Source organism: Pinus tabuliformis, chromosome 4_2 (assembly GCF_031772625.1).
Source record: "Pinus tabuliformis cultivar Carrire ecotype Pingquan chromosome 4_2, CPIR1, whole genome shotgun sequence".
Classification (NCBI taxonomy): domain Eukaryota; kingdom Viridiplantae; phylum Streptophyta; class Pinopsida; order Pinales; family Pinaceae; genus Pinus; species Pinus tabuliformis.
The window spans coordinates 84,266,605-84,293,689 of NC_142304.1; positions in this window are offsets into that span (position 1 = coordinate 84,266,605).

Sequence of the window (27,085 nt, forward strand, 5' to 3'; positions counted from 1 at the left end):
ATACCTATAGAGCTGAATTTTCTTCATCTTCATCAGATAAGGCAGCAATCAAATTGATGTCAAGGACATGGATATTTGTTTCAGCCATCAACTTAGCAAGACCTTGACCCTTGATCAACTTAGTAGGCTTAATTTCCACATCATACTCTAATAGTGCAACGATCCACTTACCCCTTTTTCCTTCCGGTTCCGCTTGTACCAAAACATCTTTAACAGGCGCATTAGGAACATAAGCTAAAATATGAGAATTTAATATGTACACACGGAAGTCTTTCAAAGCTTTTACCAATGCCAATGCTTGTTTTTCAATGATATTGTACTTCAGCGCTCCATCCCTTATAATACGGCTGAAAAAAGCTATGGGCTTCTCAACTCCATCTCTCTTTTGCATCAGCACGGCTGCCAATGTATGCTCCGAAGCAAATGAAAATAAAATAAAATCTTGTGTATAATCCAGGCTGATTAGATTTGGGGCTGAAGATAAAATTAACTTTACCAAATTGAAAGACTTTACCGCCTCTTCGGTCCATTTAAGCTGGCTGTCCTTTTTGAGCATGTTGGTTATTTCTCTAAGATGTTCGGCAAGATTGGGAATAAAGCGACGCAGAAAATTCAATTTGCCATTGAAAGACTGAATCTCCTTCTTGCTTCGGGGCTGCTCTAATTACTGAATTGCTTCCACCCATGCAGGATCTATACGAATGCCATCTTTAGAAATAATATGGCCCAGAAGCTTGCCTTCGCTCATAGCGAAAAGGCTCTTCTTCGGATTCAACGAGATACCATACTTTCTGCACTTTTGAAACACCTTAGTCAAATGAAACAAATGCTCTTCATCAGATTTAGAAAACACAGTTAAATCATCAAGATAAGCGACCAAAAAGACATCTTTCTCATTAGCAAAGGCCATGTCCATTTCCCGCTGAAATGTGGCGCTTGCGTTCTTCAATCCAAACGGCATCTTGGCATAATGAAATGTCCCCCATGGAGTAGTGAATGTTGTCTTGTCACGGTCATCTTCATGTACCAAAATCTGATTATACCCGGAATAACCATCAAGTAACGACATCCTCGATGCCCCAACTACCCGCTGCAATATATGATCCATCTTGGGCAGCGGATAATTGTCCTTTAGCGACACCTTGTTCAGATTTCTAAAGTATATACACAAGCGGATCTCGCCGGTCTTCTTTCTCACGGGCACCAAGTTGGAAATCCAGTCGGAAAATCTGATTGGCACTATGATTCTAGACTTATACAACCTGTTGACTTCCTTCTCAATCAATGGCAGCAACTTAGGATTAATTCTTCTCAACTTTTGTCGGAAAGGCTTTTGATTTGGCTTTATGGGAATGGTGTGCTGAATGATACTTGTATCATAAGTTTTCAAATTTGAATAGTCCCATGCAAAAACATTAGAAAACGAAGACAACAATCTGATATATTCTTTCTTTACCTTAGGTGACAATGCTCTCAATAGCTTCACCATCTTTGGATTCTCAGGTGTCCCGAGATTCACCTCTTCAATACCTCCTTCCGTGGGCCTTAAGGTGGGTTTGCGGTCCACGTAATCTTGATCAAACAACTCTTCCAAAGGAATCAAGCCCTTAGGAATAAAATTGTCCTTAAGATGCAACACATCCATCTGATTTACTCCTTCAGCTTCTGTGTCTATGGAGATGTCTTTGAAATCACCTTCAACTTGCAGAAAATCCTTGATTTCTTCGTCATCTTGGAAAACTTGCCAACACCTTTGATTATCTATAACTGTAGGCCGATGCAAATCTCAAACTTATTGCTGGAATTCATGGGGATTTTTAGATTGCTTGCTGCTTTAGCCAATGCATCCACAACACCATTTTGAATCTGGGGCACACATGTCAAAGTATGTTCAGAAAACAGTTTCAAGATATCTAGGACAACATTTCGATATGCCCGCATACGAGGATGTTTGGCCTGAAATTCACCTTTCACTTGCTTTATAACCAACTCGGAGTCTCCATATACCGCTATCTTCTTTGCCTTCAACTGTCGGAGGATCTTCAGACCAGCAATGAGAGCCTCATATTCCGCCTCATTATTTGAACAATCAAATGCCAATTTGTATGAACATACCCATACCTTGCTTGGGACTTTGTTTCGGACAGAAAATGGACTTCGAATCCACACACCTATACCAACACCATCGCTGCCCACAGCACCATCAAAATCCATGGTCCAAAGACCATCCTCATCATCTTCTACATGCTGAAAATGTGATGTCTCTGCATTTTCTGTTTGCTGCCCATTGATCTCAGCTGTTGGCTTCATGACAGCAGACCTTTCTTCACTTTCCTTTCTCAAAATTTCTCTGAAATTTTCTGAAATGTTTGGTATATCTTCTACTTGAACTAACTGGCTATCTATCTCATTAAAATCCTCCGCAAACAAAACAAATGACTCTAAATCTGTATGTACATAATTTATAGGATGATTAACTGGCTTTTCCTTACTAGTGATCATGTATTTCATCTTTTGTTCCCGATATAACTTCCTCATCTGACCAAAAACTAGAATTGTAGCATAGGAAAAATCGAGCTGAAGTGTACCTTTGAGCTTGTTTCCCTAAGATCTCGAAAGAAACATGCCGAACCGCGGAGGAATATCCGCCACCACCACATCCATAAAAACATTCTTTGCTGGAATTTGATCTAGACTCACCACCAAGTCTTTGATCAAACCAATACATTTCACCCGGCTGGAATCGAATGAATTCAAATCATGATATTTCCTTGAGATGTCTAGTCCCAGCTTTTCCATAATTGCTTTCGGCATCAAATTATGTGAAGCTCCCGAGTCAAACATGGCATTGTGCAACACATACTCATGCAATCGCAAACTGATATAGAATGGAGGAACATCACTTTCGGGAGACTCACCATTTAAAGCGGGCCCAAAAATCAATTCCGACTGATCATCTTCTACATTCACCGTGTCTAGCATTGGATCAAAATTCAGCATCTTGGAAATTTGGCCTCGGTAAGCGTTGTTCTTCATGATTTCCGTCAAAGGAATGGACACTTTCAACTTCGAAATTTCATTCTCCAAACTGAAAACTGAAACCTTCTCAATTTCTTTGACCGAATTGTCTCTTTTTTCAACTTTATCTCTTGGTGTATTTGATGGCTGATCTATCTTGCTTGCTGATGATGATTGACTTGTTGAAGGATCAATTATGTCTTTTCCTTTTGTGTGTAGGGAAACTGAATCATTCTTTGCTGAAGTATCTTTCCTTTTCCAAATGGGATTTATGGGAACAACTCGGTTTCTTAATTGTCTCTGCTGAGCGGATAAAGCATTTAGGTACCCTCTTTGATACTCTTTTGTTTCTTCTTCAAGTGCTGCATCATTTGACAAGATATAATGTTCATCCTGAGGGATGATGGAGTGACTTATCAACTCTTCTTCTTCTGTAACATAGGTGGGCAGATCATCAGGAGTGAAGAAGTGATTTTCCTCTCCCACCGTATCACCTTCATCCTCTGATTCTTGGCTAACAAAATTCTGCTGAGAAGGAGGCTTAATTTGCTGCTGAACTGCTCCCTCTTGTGCCTTTGTTTCATGCTTCTTGATTCTGTATTGTGGTTGTTATGCACCTCGGAAATTAGGATTACGAATCTGAGGCTCTGGCTTATCAATACGAACATTTTCAAGTGCCCTTTTAATCTTTTCAACTTCACGAAGAAGTTGATCTGATGTGGATGCTTCCTCTTTGATTGTGACTCGTTTTTCTGCCTTCATCCTTGCTCTTTTATCATTCAGATTCGCTTCAACACTAACAACAATTTTCTGCATATCCTCCAAGGTAGGAGGATCTCTATCTCTCAATGAGTAAGCCATCTCCGGATCAAAACCATCCGGGAATTTAAGAAGAGCTGACTTTCTTAATGGCCTCAAATCATCTGAAATAGCATTGTAAACTGTATTAAATCTGATAATGTAGTCTTGGACCGACTCACCATGATTACGCTTGAGGTTGTTGTATTCGGCATTAATCTGAAGCTGATCCTTTCTGATTTCCCATCGATCTAGAAACTGGTTCTGAAGTGCTTCCAAGGTGGGAATGCTTCTAGCTGTCAATCCTCTGAACCACTTTCTAACTTCTCCTCCAAATGTTTGCACGAACAATCGCATGGTAACATCTTCTTCATCTATCTCATATAGATCGAAGAAAGTTGTCATTTTGTCAATATGTTGCTGAGCAGAGATACTTTGTGGAGTGCCATCAAACATAGGGATTTTACTTTGATAGTCAGCTGGCATATCATGCAAATTTTGAGGAAGAGCAAGTGGGGCAAACTGGGCAGCCATTGCTTTAGGTAGATTGGGTCTAGGAGTAGCGGGTGGAGTGAGTGTAGCTGTAGTATGAGGAGTATGAGGAGGAGAAGTGGTATGGGATGTAGAGGGTGAACCAACTGTAGATTCCGGATAAGTGACTATAGGAGAAATAGAAATAAAAGGAGGACTGGATTGCTCATGCGCCGTGATAGTAGATCCAATATGACCAGATATAGTTTCAATGAACTCAGCAAGATTTGTAGCGTGAATATCTGACTGAAGAGATCTTAAGATGAAATTGTCAACCAATTTATTGTGTCTTTCAATTTCAAGAGTAGCTGCGAAATCAGGGTTAGGAACTAAAGAATCAAGTGCACTTTCAGATTTAGTTTTGAACAAGGACAACTCGAAACTCTCGTCAAAATCAATGTCTTCAAGATACTCAAAAACAGCTGGACATGAATGAGATTTGAATATACGACCAGAACTGGAAGCCAGTTTGGAAATCAAGGAACAAATAACCAATCAGCCTGTGAAAACTCTTAAATAATCATCCAAGTTCAGAGTTTACAAATATACTGGGGTAAAATGCAATTGAAGTGCTGTATTCACAAGCTCACGAAGATTGACTGAAGCAGCGTTTATCTACTTCCGCTTATGCAAAGCAAAAGCGTTTCGAAGGCTACCTGGCGTAACTTCAGGCTTCGTCTAAGACTTAGGAAGCAAAAACATCAATCAACAGACAAGTTGTTCTCCCCAGTATGGTTGCCAATATGTTAACGCTTGAAATTTCACCTCAGGCTGAGAAAGGTAAACTTCAAGGCAACATCAAACCACTTAGCCTCGTAGCTAGCCCTACGGGGCAGGAGAGGGCCCTATCCTGTCTATCTCAGTAAAGATCTTCAATGGGCGAGATGACCAATAGGAAACCACTGATTTTAGGCTAGTAAACTGATCAAGAGGTTTAAATTTGGGATTTTTAAAGTTTTGGTGGAAAATTGGGGAATGGCAATTTCGGGTGCGGGGATTCGACACAGTTTTCGCAGGGAGTTCTTTGGGGCGAGGTAGGAAACAATATTGATGCCTTTTATAGAGATGGATGGATGAGAATGACTGGTGAGGAGTTAAGGAGAGCAAGCAATAACCTTGAATTCCCCTTAAACAGTTGAAAACATTGATATTAAGCAAACTTAAAATCAGAGCATGATAGTCATGAATTCTACTTTAACACTTCATTTGCCTAATTTGCAGAAGGAAAAGTAAGGAAATGATTCACATAACACACTTACAAGTACAAAGAGAAACACACCATCAATACATGTAACCACAAGAATCCCAAAAAGGACTGCAAAACCCTGGTCTTCCTTTGCCAAACATTGCAGAGATACAGTGAATAATACAATAAGAGCTTCTCCCTCAAGAGTCCAACCATGAAAATGAGCAAGATTGTACATAATATAGATCATCTAACATCTTTCCCTGCCTCTAGGGGTCAAGCTCACTATCCTAGGAGCTGTTTCAACCAATTCTAAACTAAGCACTGAAAACTAGGCAGTCAAAACAACTTGCCTCTATAAGCTAGGAAACCAATTCATTCATTTAATTTTCACCTATCTCATGAATGAATCTTCTAGAAGAGAAACATAAGTGTAAAAGTGTCATAAAATTACATCATTTACAACAAGGAGGATAAAAATCAACTCCAAAAAGTCAAACATAGTCAAAACTGCGTTTTGCTGAGCTGTAGGCTGAAATCCTGAGCAATTTGCCTGATGGGTCGCGCGCCATTCCTGAACGGGTCACGCGCCTTTGAGAACACTTTTGGGATGCCTTGCTGAGCCAACTGATGTATGACCACAAGCTGAATCAAACCATAATGATAGAGGCTCCTATATTGTTGTGCTGGGCTCTTCCTCTGCACCATCCTCTCAATGTTTCGGCACAAGAAAACATGGATGTTCATCATCCGTACCCGTGTGAAATGCATCAACAGGCGAATATGGTGCGAATATACCTGTGAAAATCTGCCCTCACAGGTGAAATAGATCATGATAAGCCTCATCATGGGGGCATACTCACTCCTCAGAAATATGAAGGGAAATACACCCGTCAAGTGTCTCATGAATGCAGGTCTAATGAAAGGCTCATACTGAACACTGCCCAACATCTTGCGCTTATTCCACACCTCTCTGACATTAGGTATCCCTGTGGCTTGAGCAATCATCTCGGGTGTCAATGTAAAATCCACCCCGGCAAGGTTCACATGTCCATCATGCAAATGCAAAACAAATAAGCGAGCCAACTCCCTGTGATGTTGAATCCGAGAGATCCTCTCGCAAAACTCATAGCAAGACATATAACGGAAGCATGATACTGCCATTGGACAAGCCTGCAAATCTGTCAAAGAGGTGGGCTCCTCTCTCCTATGATGACCGCCCTTTCCACCCTTGTGAGGCCTCCTCTGTACCTCAAACTCTGAAGCTGACGCATGGTCATCACTTTGCGCATAATTGGTTTCGGTTTCTGACATTGTTTTAGGAGCAAAGTGGCTGAAATATACTGCTGTTTCTGCTTTGTAAACTGCTGAGTAGAATGCTGTTTCAAGGGGACAAGGAGCATGAGGGAAATGTTAGGGGAGGGATACTTTAAAGGGAAAACGGGAATAATAATAAAACAGGGAGTTTAAGGGAAGAATTATTGCATATACATCATTATACAATTTGATTTACAAGGATATTATGAGAGGTAGGGTTAGGGTGTAATTTTTTGATTTCTTGGGAAGAGGGGTAGGGTTTAAGGCTCTTCACATATTTGGAAGGGAAATTTACATAGAATGATAAGGAATATGAAATGGGAGATGGAAAAAAAAAATGAGAACAATGGGATACCTCAAAACAGCATATAAAACCCTAGCAATTTGACAACTTCAAACCAAAAGCACAATGGAGACTTTCACTTGCAAATGGAGACTTTTACAAATACAATCATGACCTTCTTGAACTGTAGCAAGCAATATTTTTTTATGATGGAGGGCCTACCTTGCAAAATTTGGCAATTTGTGGTTCCTTGGCAAGTTTGCTGGCGGTTTTGGCAGAGAGAGTGCTGATGGGTCGCGCGCCTCACCCAACGGGTCGCGTGCCTTCAACGGGTTGCGCGTGTTATGACTTAACACTGGCACAGGGCGCCTGACGGGTCGCGCGCCTGGTTCAACGGGTCGCGCGCCTTCCCAACTCACACAATTCACTCAAACTCTCTTGGAAACAATTGCTCTATCACTTGAATGCACAATGAGGCTTGATGGAGGGAGATTAGGGCTTTTATAGCCTTGTTTGAATTAATTTCATGTCATAACCCACTTTATAATGTTTTTTTATGACACTTTATAAACTTGACTTTTTGGTTTCCTTTTGTCCTGAAATTGATTGATTTGATGCTTTTCTTTGATAATTTTTGCAGGGATAGCATCTGAGGGATCTTGACAAGGGAGCCAGGGTTACATGCTGTCCTTTGAATCATTTTGAATTTTTACAATTTTTACAAAATTTTGAGAAATGACCTTGGCTTTAAAAACAGGTTTTTTAAATCCAAGGTGAAAATTAAATGTACAAGATGAAATTTTTCGAAGAAACACTTTGAAAATCATCCCTCTAGCTTGCTGGGCACTTATTGACCTTCAGAGACATGACCTTGAAGACAAATTTTACCTCAACCCTAGACCTAAAAATTTTGACCTAAAGACAAAGACAAGTAACCTTGAACAGTTTAATGACTGAAACAACTTGATCCAGCGGTGCCAAGAGGGGGACAAAGACACCAGCTCCTCCATCATGGTTATGGCATGCCTAACAGAATGCAAAGAATGACACTGATGAGACACCTATTTATGCAAATGCAAAGAGCTTTGATCGCTAATGGAGGGCTACTAGACCGACTCTAACAAATCGAACTCCTCCCTGATGCCATTTCGCTTGGCATTCGTTGAATCATCATTAGGCTAGACTCACAACTTGTCGTACTACAACTTACGAATGTTTATACCATCCGAAATCCAACTATTTATCGTATCTTTCTTAGAGTTCATCTCTTGGAAAGACATTTTGATTACATTCAATATCAACATATTTCCGAAAACTTTAACACATTGACTGATTCTTTAGCAAACTACGTGTTAAACAGACATTTATGACATATATAAAGAGTAAATTTTGAATTCACATCAATAGTTGAATAGGATTACACATAATCATACAAAAACAATGAAAGTAAAATAGATAGATGTTGAAAGCTTTTACAAAAATTTGTGTCCAAGACATGTTGGTCATCTGACCTCAAAACCTCAAAATGCATACAGTAAATCATCCTAAGTAGATGTAATGATGCTCATGATAACAGGTCACTACTTCAGCTTATCATGCGCAATAGCCTCATCCAATGGCTAGGTCCACCAATAGTATGGTGTTGTAGTCTCATCGGTAACTCCTCGATCCGAACATCCGGTATACCGAGGGTTAACCCCTCTATATGATCCTACAACTCCACCAGTGTCTCGGTCATATCCAAATCCTGGAGAAATTCTCTTCCGAAATTTCTCCTCACTAGTTCACCCGCGTCTTATTGATGACCCATTGGTCAAACATTGCCAATATCTATATACATGAGAACATTTTTAGTTTAGTCCTGGAAACATCAAAAAATAAAAAATACATGGTCAAAATAATTTACCTATAGCACCCCATTGAGCACCCACTGGTAATCCCAAATCTGGATCTCCATGAAAATCCATCCTTGCATATGGGTGCTCCTCAATAACAATATGTTGTCAATGGAGCCAACTAAAGAATGCAGTAGAAAATGAGATTGGTGATTGACCAACATCTCTAGCCATCAACTCTACCCATCTCTGCATCTGTGGATCTCTAGGACCAACTAAACTCAGTGTCACATGCCGAGGTTTCATCAATGGAATTCTCTCCAAAGTAAAAGTGATTAAGATCAATCCATAGCTAAAATTTTTCGTGTTACCGCTCTTTAATTTAGTCAGCTGCTCTTTCATCAAAGAGAGTACTCCCTCACACCAGTTGAACATAGTTGTCTCGAGACACTCAAACGCATATTGCATGTATGATCTATTCTCAACATGAAGTGTCGCACTGCCCGTCAACTTTGCGATATTAAAGAAAATTTTTCGCAAGGGCATATCATGAACATCCTTGATGTTTATCTTTCCATATTTGCTAGGTTGTGTACTTGGCCGGCAGAATTGTCGAATGTAGTCCCTCACTGATTCACCCCCACGGGCAGAACCTGAAAGAGAAATGGGGGCACCACGTCTCGACAATCCTATGAGAAAGTAAATATCATCGATCAATATAGGGAGCACTTTGTCCCCTATGTGAAAAACATGTTCTGCTGGATCCCATGAATGAACTAAGAACTACAATAGTTCTAACTGTTGCCTCATCCCGGATAACCTAAAATATTTGAGTAACCCACAATCTCTGAGGGCCTCAACAGTACCAGGATCATTTAGGGCAACCATATCCTGTTCTTCATGTTCTCTTTCACGCCAAGTAATAGCCATTCTGATCTGATCAAAGTATGAAATCACACCATAGGCTTAGTAAGGATCCATTTCATGCAAAAAACTAAAGAGATTTTGGGTAGAAATGATGAAACAAATTTATAAATTGCGCCCAATGCACCCCTGGTCTATAGACAGTGTGCTGCAAAGCAATTCCCCTTCTTCTTGAATGCACTGTAGTGTAGTTTTCGATGCATTGGGGTGTGTTGATCCCAAGGCGTGGTATATTTACCCTAGGGACCCCAAAACCATAAAACGTTTTCCTGAAATTGAAAAATAATGACATTAAATGTAATATAAGAGATAGATCTCCTACCTGGTCCTGACGACACGAAGAATGATCCATAGAAGCTCTTGCGATCAACTACTGAAGTTTGAGGTAAAAACTAGTTCATAGCACAAAACTGAATGGTAAATGTCAAATGGTAAAATGACTTGGTAAATTCTTGTTTTATGGTTATTTCATATTCATTAAAAGAATAAACTATATTTTTTACCTATTTTTACCAATGAAACAGGTATGTTTAATCCATTTGGTGGTTCTTTGAGCAGATTTACAGCTGACATAGTGAATTTGATGTGCATGATCGTAAAATGTACTTTTGACCACAAAGCATACTTTTATCTCTTTTTTAAGCTTTGTTAAACATCGAAAAAGGAACCCCCCTGGAGTCCTCTTTAATCTCTTTTCAGACTCTCAAAATATGAAATGATTGCTGAGCACTTGTCCTCTTCAACTCGTAAATGGATTGGAAACAACATCTACTCAGTATAAGTTTAACCCTTTTCCGTACTGAGATGAATTACTTACGAAAAAATAATACGTTGATCGAACATGGTCAACAGGTTCTCTCTTATATTATTTTATGCTTTTTCGGACTTGAGAGACAAATTTACGAAAAATAACTTGTGGAGTTTTTTCTTGTTCCTTTTCAAACTCTCTAAATATGAAAAGGACCGAGTTCTCGTTGTCGTTAAACTCGTTAAAACATCAAATAGCGACAAACTTGTCTATCATGACAAGACCATGTTTCACTTTCGCTAGACTTGTTAAAACATCACATAAAAAGGGATTCACCTAAAGGGTGAAATTATAATACAAGCATAAGTTATGCTCCTCAAGCTTGTTTAAAAAAATAGAGAGGTACTGGTCAACAATGACCGGGGAAAATGGGAAAACGGATAAATCACTTTACGGTAGCAAGTCACTCTTGAACATGACACTTTCACTTCATCTTTGTGGTTATTTGGGTTGGGTTATCTGCTTGATGGTTATCATACCTATGGTCTAGCACACAATCCATCACTTTAGTTTTGGATCAATGTTGCCAATTCATTCAGTGTTGCCGAAATGTTCAATAGAAGTCACTCAGTAAACTTCATCCTTTTCAATACTCATAAACCTTCATTTTCATGACCGCCATTCCTGAACATTGTGTCTTCAGTCACATTATGTCTTCAAAATCATCACACTCATTCCATGTCATTGATGGGAGATACATCAAGGCCCTCTTGCGATGAGTCACTTCTTGTCGACATCAGCACATTATCCAGGAAGTTGACTTAGAAACACACTTTCAGTACCTTGAGACTTGCATACATCAATGGCAAGTTTCTTGCTTCCAGCGACAAGTTGACATCACAGGCCTTCGACCAAAAGACTTTGTATGGTGTTTGACATCAAAAAATATATTCACACCATGCAGAATGTAATGTAGTACCTTGAGAATCATTATCATTATTGGTAATTTCTCTCGCGTCTGTTAACAACTTACATCATTTGCTAGTAATCAGATGATGTCTTCCCATGTTCAAATCTAGGTCACATTTTCACATGGTTAGACTCATGCTTGAGTGAACGATTGGATGAAATAGAAGACCCTGGATCTAGTTTCATCCATCTGGGATGCGACTTTAGGAGAGTACTAAATCATCTATATGATGGATTTACATAGATGGTCATCCTATCATGGGTCTATATCTATAGACAACTATCTAATTTATGTACATGTAATGAAAAGTTTATATGCTGAGTATGGGTGTGCTTTCCCTCAACAACTCATGAAAAATTCAAAGATATCATGATATTATGTATTGTAATTGATGCAGGTCACCATCCGCTTCAGATCCTCTTCATCACACCATAAAGCATATCACTCAACATTATCATTTTCGACTTCATGCTTTAGAGGGCAATTGTTATAGGTCTATTTGGGCACATCACTCCCGATGATCGAATCAGTAAAAATAGGGCTCATCAAACCCTAATCTCTATTGCTACATTCCCTAGACAAGTCATCATATTGAATGCTTTCATCCATGAAAGTTTCCTAGTTTGAAACCCTGCTGAAATACCTCTTTGGGAGACCAACGCAACCTTGGTCAGGGGCAACTGCTATGGATAGTAGGTAGGCCCATTTAGACTTATGTTGCAGAGAACTTAGGTCCACTTTACCCTGCACTGGGCGAGGATGAGCGAAATTGACATAGGATTCTGGGAATATTCCTTAATTCTAGAGCATTCTAGAAGGATGTCCAACTCTTATCTCATCCTATGAGCTCAATTTTGGATAGGCTATGGATCATTCAACCCTCTATCCTCTCATCTCTTTCTCCATGGAACCAACTATCCAATTATGGAAAACCATTCAATACCCAATTTATGACAAAACCAATTGCATTTCCATATAAATTGACCACTCATCATACTGATTAGGGGGCTAGAACTTGGATATTATAGAGAAATACTATTGGTTTGAGACTTGAAATTATTTTCAAGTAATGTTATGTTACTGGATTGATGTGCTATTAGTGTGATGAGGGTTTGGACTAATTTGGATGAGTAACACGGGATCAAACCACATTGGGTGTAACTTCTCCTTCTATCGATCAATAAAGTTGTTTGGTCCTTTTCCAATACTTTTGTTTATACCTATGATGATGTATGTTCAAATATTTTTTATTCCATTTGTTTACAGTAGATAGATAATATCCTTTGATTGTTGTCGTCTTCCGTTTATGTTGGCAGGTGAGTGAATTTAGTTTGAGCGGGAGCGACCAGAGCAATTCAAAGGAGATCAAAGGAAGCGAAGGATCACAAATAGGTTCCTTTATCTTATCTGTCTATTGTGGAAAAAGGTTAAACATCTTTACTTCTGTTGTTCTAAGTGTAACTACCCACTTAGGGAAGATGTACTTATCTGTAGATATAAATTCCGTACAACACCCCCTTAATCCGAAGGGATGTACCAAAGTCAAATAATGAGAGCTCAAAATGAAAAAATGCATCTCAACCAAGAGCTTAATGTCTCTCAAGAAATGGTTTTTAAGGATGACCACAAACCAATATAGGAGAACTCTAGGTCTCAACCAATACTAACTCTGGAACTGTTAGGTCCCTATACTACTAGTGTAACCCCTTAGTGTTATTAGTGCAACCCATTTATTATATTGTTGTGCCCATGTAGTGCCCATATTGTTAGTATTGTGCCCCATAGAAGCCCACTATTGTTATTGTTGTGCCCTTGCATTATTATTGTTATGTCGGCTTTGATTATATTATGACTCCTTAGACTCCTATATATAGAAAGGAGGCCTTATCATTTTGTATCATCGAAGAATGTGTAATGTAAAGTAGGTTTCCCCCTCAAAGAGGTTGATTTATAAGGCGTTGATCTATCTATTTTATCTTTTTGTGAGCTGGTTTCATAACATTTGGTGTCAGAGCTTTGGATCTTAGGGTTTCCCTGCTCCAAATAGGTCATCGTGGAAGTTCCGCTATAACATTTTCTCTACGAAGTTTCAGATGCTACAAAAAAAAAACCGATTTGAGACAAAATCGTTTTGAACCTCGGTTCCGAATTTCAAATCTTGTATCGCTATTGTTTCGGAGATATGATCTAAGAAATGTAGGGTTTTTGCAAGCTCCAAAATTCCATCTCAAATAGGTCATCATGGAATTTTCACTAGAAATTTTTTCTGTGAAGGTTTAAACTCTAAAATTGAAACCCATTTAAGATAAAATATTTTGGAAGCTCAGGTACAAATTTCAGACCTTGTATCGCTATATTTTCAGAGATATGATCCAAGGAAGTTAGGGTTTTTGCAGGCTCCCGAATTAGATCCCAAACAGGGGACCTTGGGAAAATCGTCATAACATTCTCTCAGAGTATCATATTCAAATTTTGTAAGAAGTTACAAAAACAGGATGGACTATAGTTTTGTGTGCATCATTTTTAGGTCTAAAGGTCAAAATAGTGACACATGGCACAATGTACAAGTTCGCTCTACTGAAAAAGTATATAATCAGGTCATCTTGGGAGATTGGGAATAACTCTTTCTTGGAGAATCCAATTTTGATCAAACTGGAGGGATTGGAAAGAGGACGTAGAGGGCCACTGTAGGTAGAAATTTAATAATTTATAGATTTGAAAACTACAAAGTTAAATTTGTTTCAAGATCGAGCTCCTAAAAGCAAGAAAAATAGATATGAGGAAGTTTGATGGCAAGGATCCAGTAACATGGATACTACAGATGGAGCAATATTTTGATATACATGATGTGCAACTGTTACAAAAGGTACGTATTGCATCTTTATATTTAGAACCAAATCAGTTTGTATGGTATAGAGGGCTTTGTTCTCGTAAAGCACTTGTCACCTGGTCAATTTTCACAGAGGAAATGATAGCACATTATGAGGAGACAAAGAGAAACACCTTCTTTAGCCAATTGATAAATCTCAAACAAAAGGGTTCAATGGCAGAGCACATTGAGGAATTCCAAAAATTGAATATAAGGGTAAATGATATTCCAAATAAGCAGAGGATTGATGTCTTCATAGGGACTTTAAAAGATAACATCCAACATGAGGTTCACCTTTGGGAACCTGATTCATTGGAGAAGGCATACAGGTTGGCAAGAAAAGTGGAAAGCAAAATTATGACAACAAGGAAGTCTACCACTCACAAATATAAATATGGAAGTGTTGTTTCTCCTAGCCTTCCACAACCAACAAGGTTGACACCACAACAATTGGAAAAAAAAGAGCAAACGGGTTTTCTTACAATTGTGATAGCAAATACATTAAAGGTCATAAGTGTGCCAAGAAGAAATTATTTTACATAGATTGTGAAGAGGAGGGAGAAAAATATCAAGAAATGCTAAAAGAAGAGGATATACACTAGGAACCAACCCTAGAGAAAGAAGAAATGAATCTGACCATATCTTGTACTACATTGGCAGGAATTACCCCTCCTCAAACTCTCAAGATAGAAGGACATATCAAGAAGAAGAAGGTTCAAGCAGTGAAATATCAGGAAGAAAAAGATCAAGAAATGTCAAAAGAAACATATACTCACCAGGAACCAACCCCAAAGAAAGAAGAAATAAATCAAACCATATCTTGTAATGCATTGGTCGAAATTACCACTCTTCAAACTATCAAGATAGAAGGACATATCAAGAAGAAAAAGATAATAATGTTGATTGATTCAAGAAGTACCCATAATTTTATTCATGGTAAGATAGCTAAGGAATTGAATTGTTTCCTATATCTAGCATCATAATGTCAAGCGATGGTTGCAAGTGGAGAACCATAAATTGCTTTGGAAATTGCCATAAAATCAAGCTATCCATGGGAGAATATGTATTAAATAGCCCAATGCTTTTCATTGCAATGGGTGGTGTTGATGTTATACTAGGAGTCCAATGGCTACAATCCTTGGGTACAATAACTTTTAATTTTCAAGAACTTTTCATGAAATTTTCTTCAAAAGGAAAGGAAGTTGAATTAAGGGGCATCACAGGGAAATTGGGAAAGATAATCAACTCAAACATAATGAAAAAACTTCTAAAGAAAGAACAATGAGGTGTAATTGCACAATTATGTTCACTAGAGGTTCCTACATAGAAATCATCTATTTCTCTAGATCTCCAAAAAGTCTCGAACAATCATTCTAAGGTATTTGAGACTCCTAAAGGCCTCCCACCTATTCGTGATCATGATCATGTTTTTCATTTGATTCCAGGAAGTGTTCCTCCAAACATTAGGCCTTATAGATAACCATATGCCCAAAGGGGTGAAATTGAATGTATGGTTGTAGAAATTCTAGAGGTGGGTATAATTGTCCAACCAAATTCGATAAACAAAGCAAGAGATGAATGGAAGAATGACAAAGCAGGGTGGAAACTCATTCAAAAGTTGTAGAAGATCCTAATTCAAACAATATTGCCAGAACTTGACAAAGAAGAAAAAATCATATTGGAACTTGAAGCAATCATAGAACCGATAAATCAACAACTACGAAATGGATCAATTTCAGAGTATCTCATCAAGTGGAATAACTTATCCGCTGAAGATTCAACATGGAAGGATGATACTTTTATACAGAATCATCCATAACTACTCAAGTGTTGAGGACAACACTTTTTTAACGAGAGGGGCATGTTAGGTCCCTATACTACTAGTGCAACCCCTTATTGTTGTTAGCGCAACCCCCTTATTATCTTGTTGTGCCCATGTAGTATCCATATTGTTAGTATTGTGCCTCATAGAAGCCCACTATTGTTATTGTTGTGCCCTTACATTATTATTGTTATATCGGCTATGATTATATTATGATCCCTTACACTCCTATATATATAAAGGAGGTCTTGTCATTTTGTATCTATTGGGAGTGGAGCCTGATTACCTTCTATATTCAAAGGTATCGCCACATTGGACCCCAGTTCGAAATGGGGGCGGCAACACCACCCGTAAAATATTCACTACGGGGGGGTCTAGGGGGGGTCCAGGGGGGCAACTGCGACCTTTGGGAGCCCCCCCCTAGCGGGGGGTTTCGGGGGCAGCGCCCCCGAAGCTAAAAACAACTGTAAAATTGCCTTGTAAAAGTAGTCAATTTGGGCCGTTCATTAGGCAGATGATCTGATGATAGAACTTGTATTTAGTTTAGGGTTTTTTTCCCTAGAAGGCAACCCCTCACTTTGTATGAGGGCATTTGTATTTGAGGCTGTGTAATAGATGTGTATTCAGTGAGCAGGAAATAGAGAGGTGAGACTGTGAGAGAAAACAGAGGATATTACAGCGGATCTGCTGTAGGTTGTGTCTCTTCATTTTGTTGGATAATAGAAAGGAAGGACTGGTTGTTCGGGGTGGACGTAGCCCAAACTGGGTGAACCACGTATATATGTGTCTCTCTTGTTTTATGTGTTTTCTGCGTTTATATTTCTACAATATTTTATGTGTTCCATTGCTCTGTAATATATAATTTTCTAATAGTATCATCCAAGAATTGTTCATTTGTGTAATGTAAAGGAGGTTGCCCCCTCGAAGAGGCTTATTTCTAAGGCGTTGATCTATCTTTTCTATCTTTTTGTGAGTTGGTTTCATAGCAAGAACCTTCATAGTAGTTCTCAAAACAACCAAAAATATGGTTTTAAGGTGACCACAAACTTTGGAACTATCAAAACAGTTCCTCGAACAATTCCAAATATGGAAGTGCTCAATCAACTCAACTTTGACTTAGGCTCACTTGATATCTCAAACTCAAACCTGTAGCAGACCATCAACAATTCCCCCCTTGTTAGATACTGGGTGAGAAGTATTCTTCATCACTGCAATGTTGGTCATCACTCTCGAACATATCCTTCGGTATGACCTGTAAATCTTCTTGGTTGTTTTTGTCCAATCCCAAGAAGCAATCCATAAAAAATTTAGCTTCTCCCTTGCAGTAGTATTATTTTTGGAACATCTATTTGTAAGATGATTTCGCTTTCCATAATACTCACACGGTTGAAGATCAAAACATCGATCATTCATATGTCCAACTCTATTACACTGTTGGCATCTATCAACTTTCTCTGGAACAACACCATCCAAAAGTCCAATACTTCAGAATTGTATAGGTTTAACCAAATCTAGAATGTGAAAAGATACATCTAGAATATCCTTGTTGTAACCCAAAATAGTTCTCTATTTATTGTGCGTAATCTCTTTCCATGGTCTTATAAAAATTTTGGTAACGACAGGCTTCACATCTGTATGCAAATGACTCTCGCATACACGTTCTTGAACACAACTTTCCCCTGCACCCAAATTTACTCTTGAAATCACTTCATTACTTTGATCATTCTCTGACTCATGATCATGCTCAAAAAAATTATTGTTCTGAAAAAGAACAAGTTCATAATTCTTCTTTTGTAATTCATGTAATTCATCTCGTTGAAACTAGGACTCTAACTCCAAGAATTCAATTTTTCTTTCTGCATTTTGCAAACATGATTGGATGTCAAAGAGCGTATTCTTGTTGACTTCAACACGATTATGAATAGTAGATGACATTAAACTACGTAATAACTGTAACAAATCATCGAGTTTGGTCACCTTCTCCAACAATCAACTTTGAAAAAAGAGGTGTCATCTACCACTGAAAATGCACCCGTGTACAATATAATTCAATAAGTAACAATGGACAAAGCGTACTATAAAGCCAATGACACTACTTGTTTCCTCCTAAACCAGTTCTCAAAGACTTTCACCAATGTCACCAAATAAAAAATTTTACGTCTAAAAATGCTACAAAATACTCTTTCCAACAAATTTCACTTTCATCACCAATATTGTGATACCAGTTCCATCATCCTATCCAAGAAAAGAAGTAACCAATTCCCTTAAGAATAATGATAGAGTTAAAAAAAACTCATTGAATAACAACCATAAAACAATCTCGAATGAATCCAATAATCCCTCCCATGGCAAGTTCGAATTGCAAGCTTTGGGATTAAATGTGTTCCATGCCGAAATTCTTTGAAGTCTCCTCTACTTGAAATCCGTTAAGTTCAAATGGCCACATTTAACTTTGGAAACCTTTACTTTAATTATCAACGACTCTTCCAAAAAAAAGTTTGATATTAATTCTCTTTAATGCAAAGTTATAATAAGCAAATCGAATGTGTATGGGCAATAAGTTGCCATTTCAACAATTTTCACAAGGGTAAAACAAAAACTACTCATCAACACCTCAACAAAAGTTTATACCTTAAGAAATATTGTGCAGCAAGTTCAGTCCCAAGAGACGTTGATGGCCATGTAAAGAAAATCGAAGCGGATCCTAGTTGAGGTGAATGATGAAAGAAATAAGGTGTGTCCAACTCTCCCGCGCTAGCAGTCCAAAACTGATCTTCTTTCTCTTGGTCAAATAGGAGGCAGACTCTGACAACATGCCCTGATAACGAAAACCAACTTTGCGTCCAAACGGAAATGGATTTTCAACAGCGAATGTCTGGTCTGTGATTCCCCTATCGAACTTGAAGGTTGAAAAAACCTCCAAGCATACACACTCCTCAACGACGATGTCGAACTTGAAGGCTGAATAAAACCTCTAAGCATACACACGCTTCAACGGTAATATCACAACGTTCGAACCGATACAAGCACTTCCTGCGCCTTCGAATAGAGTCCAACTGGAAGGTGACTTTGAATAACAAAAATTCAATTGTTTTTCCAACTATCTTTGGTTCATTGGATTACTCGCCTTTTCATAAAAAATGAAACGAAGATGTGGACATAACAAACAACCATTAGAAAAACAATGATCACAGATGAATCCTCCAACGCATTGCAACCTCCTTTAATCGTATGACAAGAATTTTACTTGTATTCAAATGAATATTATATTACTGATTGTCAACTCTATTGAGGACAACAACACGGTGAAGGATCAGATCAATTTGGCAATCGCAAGGAGTCCCATTTGCAAGGATGAAAAACAAATCACTCTTCCAATGCAAACGACTGTGAATGACAACCAAAAAGAATTCGAATTCCCAAAGTCGTCTAGATCTCTACTTAACAATGTACAAGCAAACAAAAAAATAGTTCGCTTTTCATAATAAACTTTCAATAAGTCAAATAACACCTCCAATGTATAAAAAATTTGTTGGGTAGTCATTCATATTCTTTTCAATTCTTCTTTTAGAAACATGAGCACTTCTAAATTAATATGCTAAAGAGACTTTTATAAGAACTTAATAAAATGCACCCGGTCTTTCATACTAAAGAGACAACCAGAAACATGACTACTTAATTTTGCATTGTAAATGTACCTCTCTCTCTTTTCTTACAATAGAAAACAAGTCAACTTATGTCGGTCTCGTTGCTGGGGATGACTAATGTTTTAACAAAACTGGAAACCAACATTATGCAACGATACAGAGGCTGCAAAATAACAGTGGAATTTTCCGAAAAAAACCAAATGAGTAGTGAAAAACAAACATAGCCCAAATAAACAACTAGCGTTCAAGCTTTGGGGTTCAAATCCAAACACTTTTACCGAGATAAATTCTCGTTTTTGTTTCTGGGATCGTTGGAGCTTTCGATCAGATTCCTAAAAAACACTTCAAACATATGAGAGGAGCACCCAGGAAGACCACATAGGCTCGCTCAAGAAGGCCACAAAACTATTGGCTTACTTATTCAACAAAGTAGATTAACACATATTAATACATACAAAGAAACAAAGTAGATTAACACATATTAATACATACAAGAAACAATTGAATTACTTTCTGGTTGTTCTTGTACTCCAATAACTACTCAAACAAACACAAGATTAATCCTGAGGATTAGTTGTCTAGCATAATTTTCAATCCCATGGTTTTGTTGTAATGAAACATATTTAAAAGTTTGCATGATCCATTGTAAGATGCCTCAATTGGCAAGAATGGTGATGGAAAATGAAATGATCTTGTATGTTTCATGATACACCAGATCTTTAAATATCAACGCGTTAATTTTATGGAGAATTAGTAACTTTGAAAGATCCATTGCCACTATATATCATATACAAATATTTCATGATACATTGTTTCATAAAAGCCACAAAGAGGCCAGTTACAACATGTCCCTGGAGATTTGAACCCACACAACTGAGAAACAAATTTTTCACCAAACCACTCGAGCTAAGATCCTTTGACCTTTAAAAATAAAGACATGAGAGTTAACTTTGATCCACTTAGAAATAATAGATATATATTAATCATCTAATATATTATTCATTTTAGTTAGCATGTGACTATCTCTTCATTATTTATATAGTAAAACCTTGAATACTTATTAGGATGTTAGTGACACATTTTTGTTACAAAATGTATTGAAGGATATTTGCTTTTGGTATCTACAATATTCACACTACAATTGCATGTGTATATTGTTGCAAGGATTAGAATAATAAGAAGATAACAATATATATCGTTTGAGCAACTTTTACTTATTACTTACAATAATATATTTTATGGTCCGCGATTACAAGTGTTGTCTCAGGTTATGAGTTTGTATATAAATTGTGGTTATAATGATATTTTTTTAAATAATTTTTAAATTTTTTAACATAACTTAAAAGGAATATATCATAGTGTGTTGGAGACAATTTAAACGTCCATATAAATATAGTTTAAAATGCATTTTAACTTTAGGTTTAATACTTTTCTTATAGTATTGCACTTTCTATTGTTGATATTAAGTATTGAAGGATATTCATTGTAGCTTCTAGTTTCTAAAGTGTGCATGTTGCCTTTGTTATGTATCTTGTCATTTTTGGGTGTTAATCCACAAGAAAAACTTAAGATAATATTGATATATATCTTCTAAGTAAAATTTTCGGTTTTATTACCATAATATAATATACGATTTGTAGTTACATCATGCATTATTGATTTTATGGACTTTAATTCAGGGTTGATACTTTTGTCATAGTATTGCATTACATTGATTAACAAACATCATTTATTTTACTTGAACAAGTAACATTATTTTACTTAGGGTACTACTTGGAAAATTCTTGTTATTATTAATTAGGTAATTCTATTTCCCCAATTCAAAATAATCTTCATAGAATTTAAAAGAGTAATCACTTGGTCTTGGATTTATCCTTTTCAATGAAATCTATAAGCCCTTCCAATTTATCGTTTTTGATATTCTTCATAAGATCAAGTTACTTAGAGGGCTTATTTAAGTCATTAGTACCAACCTATACCATATCATTGAAATCTATTAAATAAAGGATCTATGTTAATAAGGAGCAATTCTCAGATTGTTAAAAACTTACTAAGTACATTTCCTAATTAAGGACATCAAATTGTCTCAAAATATATAGATAGATCTTAGTGTTGTAATGCCAGGGAAACCATAGTCTCTTGGATTTTAGAGTTTTGGGAGCTTTGGTAATCCTTGTACTTTACATTTTTTATCCATGCTAATTATATTTTTTTGTCCATAAAAAATGGTTCTATTATATTCTCAAAAATGTACATCTGACTTGCCATGTTTTCTCTGCGCTCCCAGCTTCTCCGACAGGGTTAGTTGGCCATGAGAGCGATGTATAGCCAAACAAAAAAATTCCATACACTATATCTGAAACATCGACCATAAACTTAGATACACTAGAAAACATTGAGAATGAAAACAAAACCAACAAACACCATAAATTTCTTAGAGGCATCACGCCTTGCCTAACCTATGGTGGGCCTAGCCCATGAATTCCATTATGGTCATGGTGCTCCAAGTGATCAATTCTTCCATCCCACTAGTCTAACGTCACCGTGTGTCGATGACTATGTCTGATAGAGTGCATCCTATCCATTATCACCTACTGGTTGTGTTGGATATCGTTCAGCGAGGTGATCAACTCATTACAATTGTTGTGCCTCTGCTACCTCAGTTCATCCAGGTCTACCATAATATTATGAAGCTACCCATTTATGGTTTGTAGCGAGGGTGAGTCAGTAGCTGGCCCAGGCGCACGGCCGAACTCCTGGGCCACCTCATCATCGAACACCCCCTCAACCCCCCCCCCAAAAAAGCTCTCTTGCTCCTCTGCCAGCGCAGATCTGTAATTTGCCCCTGAGGGCTCATCCTCACCTAGCCCAACCTATCAGACGCATCATGCTAGGCTCGATAGTGAACCAGCTGTACACCAACTAGGTCTTGCACCAACTACTATGACCCTCCACTACTTGCGACACTGAAAACTATTAGGCTCCAACCACAACGTGTGGATACCATGCACATGGAAATGGGACATACCACTGTCACTCCCCCTTGACACCAAAATAAAACTCCCTCCTCCAACAAACCTCACTAAAATTTTCGGGACTGCTAAAACTAGGGTGGTTCCTTGCGACAGGCTCCTCAGCCTCGTAGAACCACCTCGTGCAAGAAACTAGTGCAAGAAAACTGCTTAACCAAAGGCTCCCCACAATTCATGCTATCGACCACACTATGTCAACAATCCAAGAAGCAGAGTAAAAAGTAGTGGACAAATTTTTTCAAGGATCATTATCATCATTCAATGTTATTTTTTCCATTGTAAACCCAAATTTTGTAAGTTTATATTGTAAACAATTCTAGTATGACTGTTAAGCCATTTAATAATGCCTAGGTAAGCCTATAATTCTTCTCAAAGGGTTTCATACCAGGGTAACCTACCTGAATTATGTGTGTTTGTAAACATGGATAATCGATAGAGTTTTTCTTCCACTTATAACCCTAAAGATAGGGTGAAATTATTTGACAAGGTCTTAGGTGAGTCCTAGTGTTTATTGAGTCTATGTATTTTTCATACCAGATCATACTGTGTCGCAAAATTGGGTAATGTCTTGAGGGTCTATGTTTAAATGTGTATTTCCCCTTCTAAGGGTTGAATTCAACTGTAATATCTTGTAAAAATATTTTAGTGCATGGAAACTTATATTTAGACAACACAGCTAAAGTATTTAATGATGGGAAAAATATTTTTTCCTCTCTTGAGTCTTCTAATTAATTGTTTTTGGAAAAAATAAAAGAAAATAATTAGTCAAAAAATTAATTAATTTTGAGTCAAAAAATAATGTGAAAGAAATTAGATTCTCTCCAAGTGGAAAATCATCAAAAAATTCATGGGTCAAAAAAGAATTAAATTTTGGAGGGTCCTCCATCAATGGAAAAATGATTTTTTTAAGAAAAATTAACCCCTTAGACCTTTTTTTCCGAAGAAAAAAGCGAACTTTTTATATATAAAATGGATAAAAAGTTACAAGCAGATGCTAACGCATTCAGTTGCAGTGAGGAGAGAACCCTCAACTGACTCAGAGAGAAATGACTCTACTCTGAAACTGTCCGAAGACACCCAAATAAAACATCCCCTGCAAGAGGGAGCAATACTGATCTCTCAACAAAAAGAAACCAACAGTCCACAGCAGATTCTCTGCCTGTAGCCGAAACACCATAACCAAAAACCGTCTGTATAGTACAGTGGACCTCCATGAAGGAAAACAGCCCACTGTTTACAAATAAAAGTCGCCCAAAACACTTGGGCCGTGATGAAAAAGTCACTGTCTCAGCAGAAAACCAGAGAGATGATATTCAAAAGACATCTTTCCGTGACCCAAAAGGAACAAAAACTGATGAAAGACGTAACAGGATGCACAAGATTAGACATAAGGAGGCTGGAGAGACTCCTGTAGCTGGTCATTTTGCTTCTCTGTCACTTTCCAAAAGCCCAAAGCCTGCTGCAAAGCATCTTTAGATAGTTTATCCGCGTGTTCATTCCGGCTCCTGTATATGTGTTCAATAGAAAAGACATTAAAAGACTGTTTTAAATGCATAATTTCTTCAAGAAGAGGTCTCAACATATAGTTCTGACATCTACTGTTTCCGTTAACCCATTTAATCACATTTAAGGAGTCCCCAAAGATCTGAATTGCGAAGATATGTCTGTGAATAAGCCAACAGAGAAGTAACTTGAGGGCTGACAATTCAGCGAAATTGTTTGAACCAGTACCAATGCCCACCGAAGCCAAGAGAGAATGAGAATCATTAAGATGAATGACTATGCCTGCCCCTGCTGAGTTGTTTTGTGAGGCCCCATCGAAGTAGGCCCACGGAATGTTTGGCCTTATTTGTTCTTCCTGGTTTTTGCATTTTTTGCTTGGTTCCTCCGGTTCAGGAATACTTAAATAAATGGTTGTACTTTGGATGGCAATGGTTTCAGCTGAGATAGATGCATCTTGAAAAATGGATTTGTTTCTGGCCAACCAAACTCCCCAAGAGATGATGGGAGGGAGGTTCCTCAGATTCCCCCCTGGATTCTGGTTCCACCATAGCTCCCAAGCTGCTATAATGGAAACCCCTTCCCATCTGAGATGCTTTCTCAATAAGCTTTGCACTTCTTCCCACACCTTTTTAGTGAAAGGGCAATTCAGGAACAGATGATGGATGGACTCTGAATCGTTTTTGCAAAGAGGGCACCTGCCTGGGCCGAGCATGAATCTAGCTTGTAAAATATCCCAAGTTGGGGCCTTCTTCTTCAGTACGCACCAGAAAAACAACCTAGATTTTTTTGGGCATTTTAACTTCCACAGGTGATTTGCCCACCAAACAGGTTCTTCCCAGCCTTTCTTTGACATTATGAAGCTGTATCCTGCTTTTGGGGCATATAAGCCTGAGTCAGCATGGGCCCATACCAGCTGATCAGGTCTATCAGCAATCCTTACATTGGATCTTGATAATTCCTGAGTGAAGATTTGCCACTCATCCCACCATTCAGGAGCTAGATCAAGCTCTTCCCCAGATTTCCACGCTTGCCCCCATATGGACGAATGACCAATCTTCTCTATCTGATTCAGATGAAGAATACCTTTTGAATCCAAATGTCGAATGAGACCCGGAGAAAGAGCATAAAGCTCATTGCACCCCACCCAAGGGTCCCTGCCTATTTTGACATTTTCACCATTGCCCACCTGCCAGGACAACCCTTGTTCGATGATTTTGAAGGCTTCAATGGTAGCTTTCCATATTACTGAGATATTTCTCCCTTTTTTATTTGGATCCCGGATCCAATTTTCCAGAGACATTGGATCTATATATTTGCGCTTGACTACTCTTGTCCAAAGGTTCTCCGATGAAATAATCCTCCACCCAGATTTGGCTGCCAATGAGGTGCTAAAGTCATTTAGATTCTTTATGCCCCAACCACCCCATTCTTTTGGTCTGGCGATCTTGTCCCAAGCAACCCAAGGGAGAACCGAGTCTTCCTTGGCCCCAGACCAAAGAAACCTGCAGCAGATTCTCTTTATCTTATGCAAAATGCCTTTTGGTATCCAGGTCAAGGCTGCCCAGAACACTGGCATGGCCTGTAGCACAGAGTTTACCAGTGTCAACCTTCCAGCTCTAGATAGCCACTTGAAACTCCAATGGGCTATCTTAGCTTCAATTTTAGCCACCAGCCAGTTCCAATCTTGCTTTTCATAGGAGTTTGGTTTAAGCCAGAACCCCAAGTATTTGAAGGGCGCTTCCATGGTGTAAACTTCAAAAGGTAAGATGGCAGTGATCTGAGAGCATTCATTCCTGTTGAAACCTTCCATAATAAAATGGGATTTTCTGAGATTGATTTGCATTCCTGTGGCTTTCATGAACAGATCCAAGATGTTCTTTATTTCCTTCACTTCACTCAGACTTCCATTAGTAAAAAGCAAAATATCGTCTACAAAAAGAAGATGTGAAATGAACAGATTTACAGCTACTTCCAAACCTTTAATCAAACCTGTCCTTTTTGCTTCCATAATCAGCCTGCTAAGACCCTCTGCCACAAGGAGGAAAAGCAAGGGAGAAAGGGGACATCCCTGTCTCAGTCCCCTTTGTCCTTTGAAGAAAGGGGACGCTGCTCCATTGATTAGGACAGCAAAGCTTACACTGGTGACACATCCCATTATCCAATTGATGAAATCCAGCTTGAAGCCCAGATGTGTTAGCAGCATCCTGAGATAAGTCCAGCAAATTCTATCATAAGCTTTTGATAGATCAATTTTTATCACAGCCCCTTTCTTGATTGTCTGTCTGATACTATGGATCGTCTCCTGCGCAACCCCTATAGCTTCATGAATCTGCCTTCCATCCAAAAAACCAAATTGTTCACTTGAGATGTTGTTTGACAAAATTGGTTTCAAGCGCACAGCGATAATTTTTGCTATGATTTTGTAGACACAGTTGCAGAGGGAGATTGGTCTAAAGTCTTCAAAGGAGTCAGGGTCCTCCTTCTTTGGAATGAGGGCGATGAAGGTAGAATTGAAAGGGGGAAACATCTCACCCTTCCTTCTAGATTCTTCCACCACTTCAGTAAGCTCATCACCAATTGAATCAAAAAAATGGTTGAAAAG